This window comes from Nylanderia fulva, unplaced genomic scaffold (assembly GCF_048542155.1).
Source record: "Nylanderia fulva isolate GAGA-0341 unplaced genomic scaffold, ASM4854215v1 Scaffold478, whole genome shotgun sequence".
Classification (NCBI taxonomy): Eukaryota; Metazoa; Arthropoda; class Insecta; order Hymenoptera; family Formicidae; genus Nylanderia; species Nylanderia fulva.
The window spans coordinates 5312-11855 of record NW_028190563.1 but is presented as its reverse complement, the minus strand read 5'-3'; the positions used below and the strand labels follow the sequence as shown (position 1 = coordinate 11855).

At 36.9% G+C, this 6544-nt stretch overlaps 1 pseudogene; it reads right to left on the bottom strand.

Moving 5' to 3' along the window:
- Positions 1-3860: 3860 nt before the first annotated feature.
- On the bottom strand, positions 3861-5635 carry LOC146721430 (uncharacterized; annotated as a pseudogene).
- Between the last annotated feature and the right edge of the window lie 909 nt (positions 5636-6544).

Sequence of the window (6544 nt, the reverse complement as noted above, 5' to 3'; positions counted from 1 at the left end):
TATTTAGGATATAAACTGCAAAGGAATGGGGGACAGGAAGCACAAGTAAAGGACAGAGTAAGGAAAGCAGAAGCGGTGATAAGACAGGTGTGGGGAATGGGGAAAAGAAGATTTGCAGGAGACTGGATGAAAAGAGAGTATGGTTAATGGAAAGGTTGGTGGGAACGGTGTCGGAATATGGGGCGAAAATATGGGGGTGGAAGGAGAGGAAAGAAGTAGAGGCAATGCAGGAAAGATGGATTAGGTGGATGTTAGGAGTGGACTGGTGTACGCCGGGATATATGGTAAGAGAAGAGATAGGAAAGGATAAATTTAGGATAAGGGCAGGAAGAAGAGCGGTAGGGTATGAGAAGAAATTGAGGGAAGGAATGGAAGGAAGTCTAGCGAGGACATGCTAAGAGGATATGAAAGAGAGAGTAAGAGAAAGAAAGGAGAAAACGGCTTGGGAAGAAGAGAGGGCAAAATTCTTTGAAGAAAAAGAAATAGAAGGGAGGGAGATGGAGGAAAAAAAGAGGAAGAGGAGAGGAAGTATACGAGGGATGGGAGCAGAAAGACAGAGAAATGCAGAAGGAGGAAAGATGGGGGAGGATAAGAGAGTCGAGATATAATAGATGGTACGGAGAATGTAAGGAAGAGGGTTTACCGGAATATCTGAGAAAGGGATGGGAGGAAAGTAGGTGGAAAAGGATAGTAAGGTTTAGAATGAACAATGAAATGAGAGGGGCGAGATACTGGGAAGAAGAGGGGAAAAGAAGATGTAGGCTATGTGGGATGAATAATGAAACATGGGAACATGTAATAGGAAAATGTGGGGGAGAGGGAAATAAGGGAAATTGGTGGGAAAGAATGAAGGAAATACTGCAAGAAGAAGGAGAAGGGGAAGGATGGATGAGGGAATTAGAGAAAAAGAGGGAGAAGGGGAGAACGGTAGGGGAAGAAGAGGGAGGGCAAGAGGAGGATGGAAGTATGAGGAGGAGAATGAGTAGAAGTATGAATGAGGTGTCAGAGAATGTATGGGAAACTGGAAGCCGAGGCAAAGCGAGATAATAGTTAGGGCGACTCTTTCTCTCTCTTAATTAGTTAGATAGGTAGATTAAGTTAGAATTAAGGTAATTGTAAGTTAGATGTAAGAGTAGATTGTAAGTTAATATTGTAAGAGTTTGTAAGGTTTAAATACGCTTCTTAAAAGCGCCTTTAATCCTTAAAGGGGCAAATAAAGTAATGAATGGATGAATGAATATACGTCTTCAGCATATATTGATTAATGTATATGGAGCATTTCATATCAAGTAGGCTACTTTTATATTTAAAATTTTTTTTGACTTTTTAGTTATTTTATTGTTACAGCACATGATATACATACAAAGTCCCTTACAGAAATTTATCACAAGTAAGTTCAATTAATCACTTATTTCGAGAACTTAAATTACTGTATATCAATACATGTATATCACTTATTTGGAGTGCCTACTTAAATTACTGTATATCAGTATCATTTAATATACTGATAGGCAGTAATTTAAGTACTCGAAATAAGTGATTAATTGGACTTACTAGTGATAAATTTCCATATAGGGTGTATTACAAGTCACGTTACACCTTTGAAGAATGAATTGGTAAAGTTAAAATAAGTCAAACATAAAGAATAACAAAATTATGTTTGAGCCTTCATTAAAGTTTAAAGAGTTTTTAATTAAATAATCGAAAAATTTGTATAAATTATTTTTACTTAAATTATAAATTTTTAATTGTTAAGATTACAATAAAAATATAACTAACAAATATATAGTAAAAGTAGTATTACAAAAAGTATTCAAGTAATTTGTCATTTTTTGTGACAGAAGTTATGGTCTGCGAAAAATGCTTCAAAGTGTTTAATTAATCAATCAAAAAATAAATGAGTAAAAATTTCTTTATCCTGAAACATGTTTTAAAGAATCTGCAATGTCTCGCTGATCGCTATTAGAATTTTAAAATAGATGTTTAAAGCGCATTATTTTCATTATAAATTTTTTTATAAAAAAGGTTCAAATGTAATTTTATGATTCTTTAATTACGACTTATTTTGACTTCATCAATTCATTCTCCAAAGATAGGATGCGACAACTGATATATCCTGTCTATACACATTTCATTACTGATCATTATTTTTAAGGACGTTTCGTAGTCAAAGAGCCAAAGAGCTACAATACAAAAACAGCGCTAAGTATTTTTTGTACATCACATTTTTTTACTTTTATTTTTTAATTTAAATTTAAAATTTTTATTTAACTTTAAATTTTTTAATTTTCTAAATTTAATTTTTTGTGCCTTATATTACCTTTTTTGAATATACGTTTAAATATATTTGAATTAAATAATTATTTATAGATAAATAATTTATTTTATTATATATATCTATTTATCTAAATATTTTATAAAAATATATAATAACTTTACAATGTATATACATTCCAGTTTAAATTAATTACATAATTATTCATGTTATTTAAATTTAAAAATAAATAAATATATATATATACATATTTTACTGAATTTATTTTGTCATTATATATATTAGCCAATGAAAGAGCTTCTCTACATCTTCCCCCGAAAGATATAGAAAAGGACAGGAGACCACCGCGAACGGAGAGCGAGGCGATGAAGTCAGTCGCTAACGAAAATCCAAAAAGTCAAGTCGCTAATTAGAACCTAACTAAGAGTCGAAGACAAGCCGCAGAATATAAACTATCACCTGTAATCTAATTATCGAGTGCGAGCATACTTAACTAACCACCCAGGTGGGATTATACATAATCAAACCAACTCGAGAAATAAATGAAATAAAAGATTTATTCAGGTAAACAAGTGAATTAATTAAAGTGGAGACGCCCGCCGATCCTAGGATCCTCATCCTTCAGTCGACTGAGACCCCAAAATTTTCCGTGCCTTCCCGGAGGCACAACATACCTATAAATCTCCTCACCCCTTATCTCACTCTTTTCTCACAAAATACCTGCCACGCTTTCACACACCTGTCACTCACACTCTTACCGGAATAGGAAGCCGCTAAAAACGTATATGTATTAATATATGCTAAAGACGTATACATATATGTCTTTAGCATATATTAATTAACGTATACTAAATTCATTTCTATAATTTTTACTTAGTTTTATGATTGAACATGACACAATCGAATCCCAGTGGACCAACAACTAAATGTAGTAATCAAACATATTTAATTATTATATTACAGATTTAATACATTAATGTTATTATTTAACAAAAAATCCAATGTTACTCAATTGTTGAATTTGTTTAATATGACAATTATTACATGTTACATTATATACATATATTTCATGTGTATATCAATATGTTCAGCTAGCCACATGTCATTTGAATATCGAGCCATGTAATATGTTTACAGATTTTTGTTGAAGCGTATTGCAGTAAAAAAATTAGTCTATACTTTGATTTATATTTTATTTTATCTACTAATGTGTTAAAATAACAATACAAAAACAGCGCTAAGTATTTTTTGTACATCACATTTTTTTATTTTTATTTTTTAATTTAAATTTAAAATTTTTATTTAACTTTAAATTTTTTAATTTTCTAAATTTAATTTTTTGTGCCTTATATTACCTTTTTTGAATATACGTTTAAATATATTTGAATTAAATAATTATTTATAGATAAATAATTTATTTTATTAGTAGTAGTAGTAGTAGTAGTAGTAAATTTTATTGGTCCCCTTGGGGTTTCAATTCCCTTACAATTTAACAATACAGCAGCCGCATATACAAAGGTACTAATTCAAACAAAAACAAAAAAAAAACAAAAAATATAAATCGCACGCTACCATGACTTCTTCGCTATTAACCTCTTAACCTATCTTATTGCTAACTTAACCTATCTGTCCTAAGGGGTTGGACTTCCGCTTTGGGTCGCCCGTTGTCCAGGCCATCTCCCCTTGGCTTCTGCCCAACCCCATGTACACACACACACGCTTCTTGGACTTCCGTTTCCTCTTGCTTTCTTTTCTTAAACATTCTTCCCCTTTGCCCCCCTCACGTCATTCTCTCCTCCATCATCCTCCTTCCCTCCTACTCTCTCCACATTTCTCTCTCCTCTCCCCTTTCTTATCTCCCTTTCTCTCTCTATCTCTCTCATCCATCCTTCCCCTTCTCCTTTTTCTCCTAGTATCTCCCTCACTACTTCCTGCCAACTCTCTTTCCTCTCCCCCCTCACTTCACACCTCTCCCATACATGCTCTCACGATTCTACCTCCTCTCCACATATCCTACATTTCCTCTTTTCTGCTTCCTCCCAATACCTGCTTTCTAAAATCTCACTTCCTAATCTGAATCTTGCTATCCTCCTCCATCTACTCTCTCCCCAATCCTTTCTTAAGTATTCTGGCACTCCTTCTCCTCTAACCTCCTTGTACCATCTGTTAAATTCTGATCCCTTTATTCTCTCCTCCCTCTCCCTCCTCTGCTCCTCCAGATCCCTCCTTATTAACTCCCCAAACCATCCCTCCTCCATACCTCTTCTCTCCTCCACCTCCTCTATCCTCCTACCTCTTTTCCTGAAATATTCTTCCCTTTCCCTTTCCCACTCCGATCCCACTCTTCCTATTTTCGCCCTTTCTCTCATTTCCTCCCAGCATTTCCTCGCTAGCTCGCTTCCTCTTCCTTCCTCCATTCTCTTCTCGAAATTCCATGCCCTTTTTCCGGCTCTTATCCTCAGCTTCTCTCTTCTCAGTTCCTCCCTCACCATATAACCTGGCGTTCCCCTCTCTACTCTTAATATCCATCTCAGGTATCTTTCTTCCATCCTTTCCATTCCCTCTCTCTCCTTCCACCCCCATATTTCCACCCCGTAGCTCATCACTGTCCACACCAATTTGTCGAAAAGCCATAATCTTCTCCCCCAATCTTTTCCAAACTTTCTCTTTCCTATTCCCCATACTTGCCCCATAATAGCCGCCGCTCTCCTCATCCTATCTTTCACTTGTCCTTCTTGTCCTCCATTCCTCTGTAGTCTATATCCCAGATACGTAAACTCCTTCACTTCCTCCATTTTCTCTCCTTTCCATCTCCACTCCCTCTTCTTCCATCTTCCTCCCTTTCTCCTAAACCTCATTATCTTCGTCTTCTTTGCGTTCAGCTCCAATCTCTTGTTGTCTAGATATTCTTCTAACCTTTCTACCATACTTCTCAGTTCCTCTTCCTCCTCTACCAACAACACCATATCATCCGCGTATGCCAATGTATAAATCCTTTTTTCTCCTATTCTTACTCCTCCTCTTCTCACCTTCCCCATTTTTTCCTCTAAGTCCGCTATTAGGATGTTGAATAGTATTGGACTCAATGGGCACCCCTGTCTTACTCCTTTCTCAATCCAAAAACTCTCTCCAACTTCTTCCCCTATCTTTATCCTGCATGTTGTCTCTCTCATCACCATCTCTACCCTTCTTCTCAATCCTTTCCTTACTCCTCTCTCCTCCATTGCCTCCATTAATTTCTCCCTGTCTACCGAGTCAAATGCTGCTCTCAGATCTATAAACAATGCCGTTAGCCTTCCCTCTTTTTTTTCCAGTTGTCTATTGATTAGATAATTCATCACGTATATGTTGTCTATTGTTCCCATTCTTCTCCTAAACCCCATCTGATTTTCTGGCACTATCCCTTTTTCCTCCACATCCTTCCTCAATCTTTCTGTCAGTATCATCGTGTAAACCTTATACATTGATGGCATCATGGTTACTCCCCTGTAGTCTTCCACCTCCTTTCCATCCCCTTTTTTCCTTATCGGTGTAATCACTCCCTCTATCCATCTCTTCGGCCATCCTTCTCCTCTCCATATTCTATTACAAAAATCCAGCATCCAATCCTCCACGTTCCCTCCTCCATACTTCCATACCTCATTCGGAATCTCATCTATCCCTGTCGCTTTTCCTGCTTTCCGCTTCTTTCTTGCCTCTCTCATTTCCTCTCTACTTATTTCCTCCTCCTCCTCCTCCTCCTCCTCCTCTGTCCTGTTCCCCTCCTCTCTTCTTTTCTTTCTTACCTTTCTCTCCTCTGTTCCTCCTAACAACTTCATAAAATATTTTCTCCACTTTCTCATCTCAATTTCTTCGTTTATTCCTTTCCATCTTCTTCTCTCTCTGTTTATTATCTCCCATACCTCCGATTCTCTTTTCACCTCTGCTGCCTTCTTTTCCCATTTCTCGTTTTCTTCCTTTTTCTTCCTCTCACACAATCTCTTGTAATCCCCTCTTCTCTTCCTATATTCCTCCCCCTCACCTCCTTCCCTCCACCATCTCCTCAGCTCCCTCCTTACCTTTCTTTTCTCCTCTCTGCACTCCCCATCCCACCATCCTCTTTTCTCCTTCTTCCCTTTCCTCCAGTCCTCCTCTGTTGCTCTTAATACTTCCTTCATCCTCTCCTCTATTCTTTCCCATTCTCCATCTATCTCTTCCTCTCCTCCTCCTATTTCTCCTATCTCCCCCACTTTTCCCTCAAAAATCCTCCGGCCCTCCTCATTCCATACT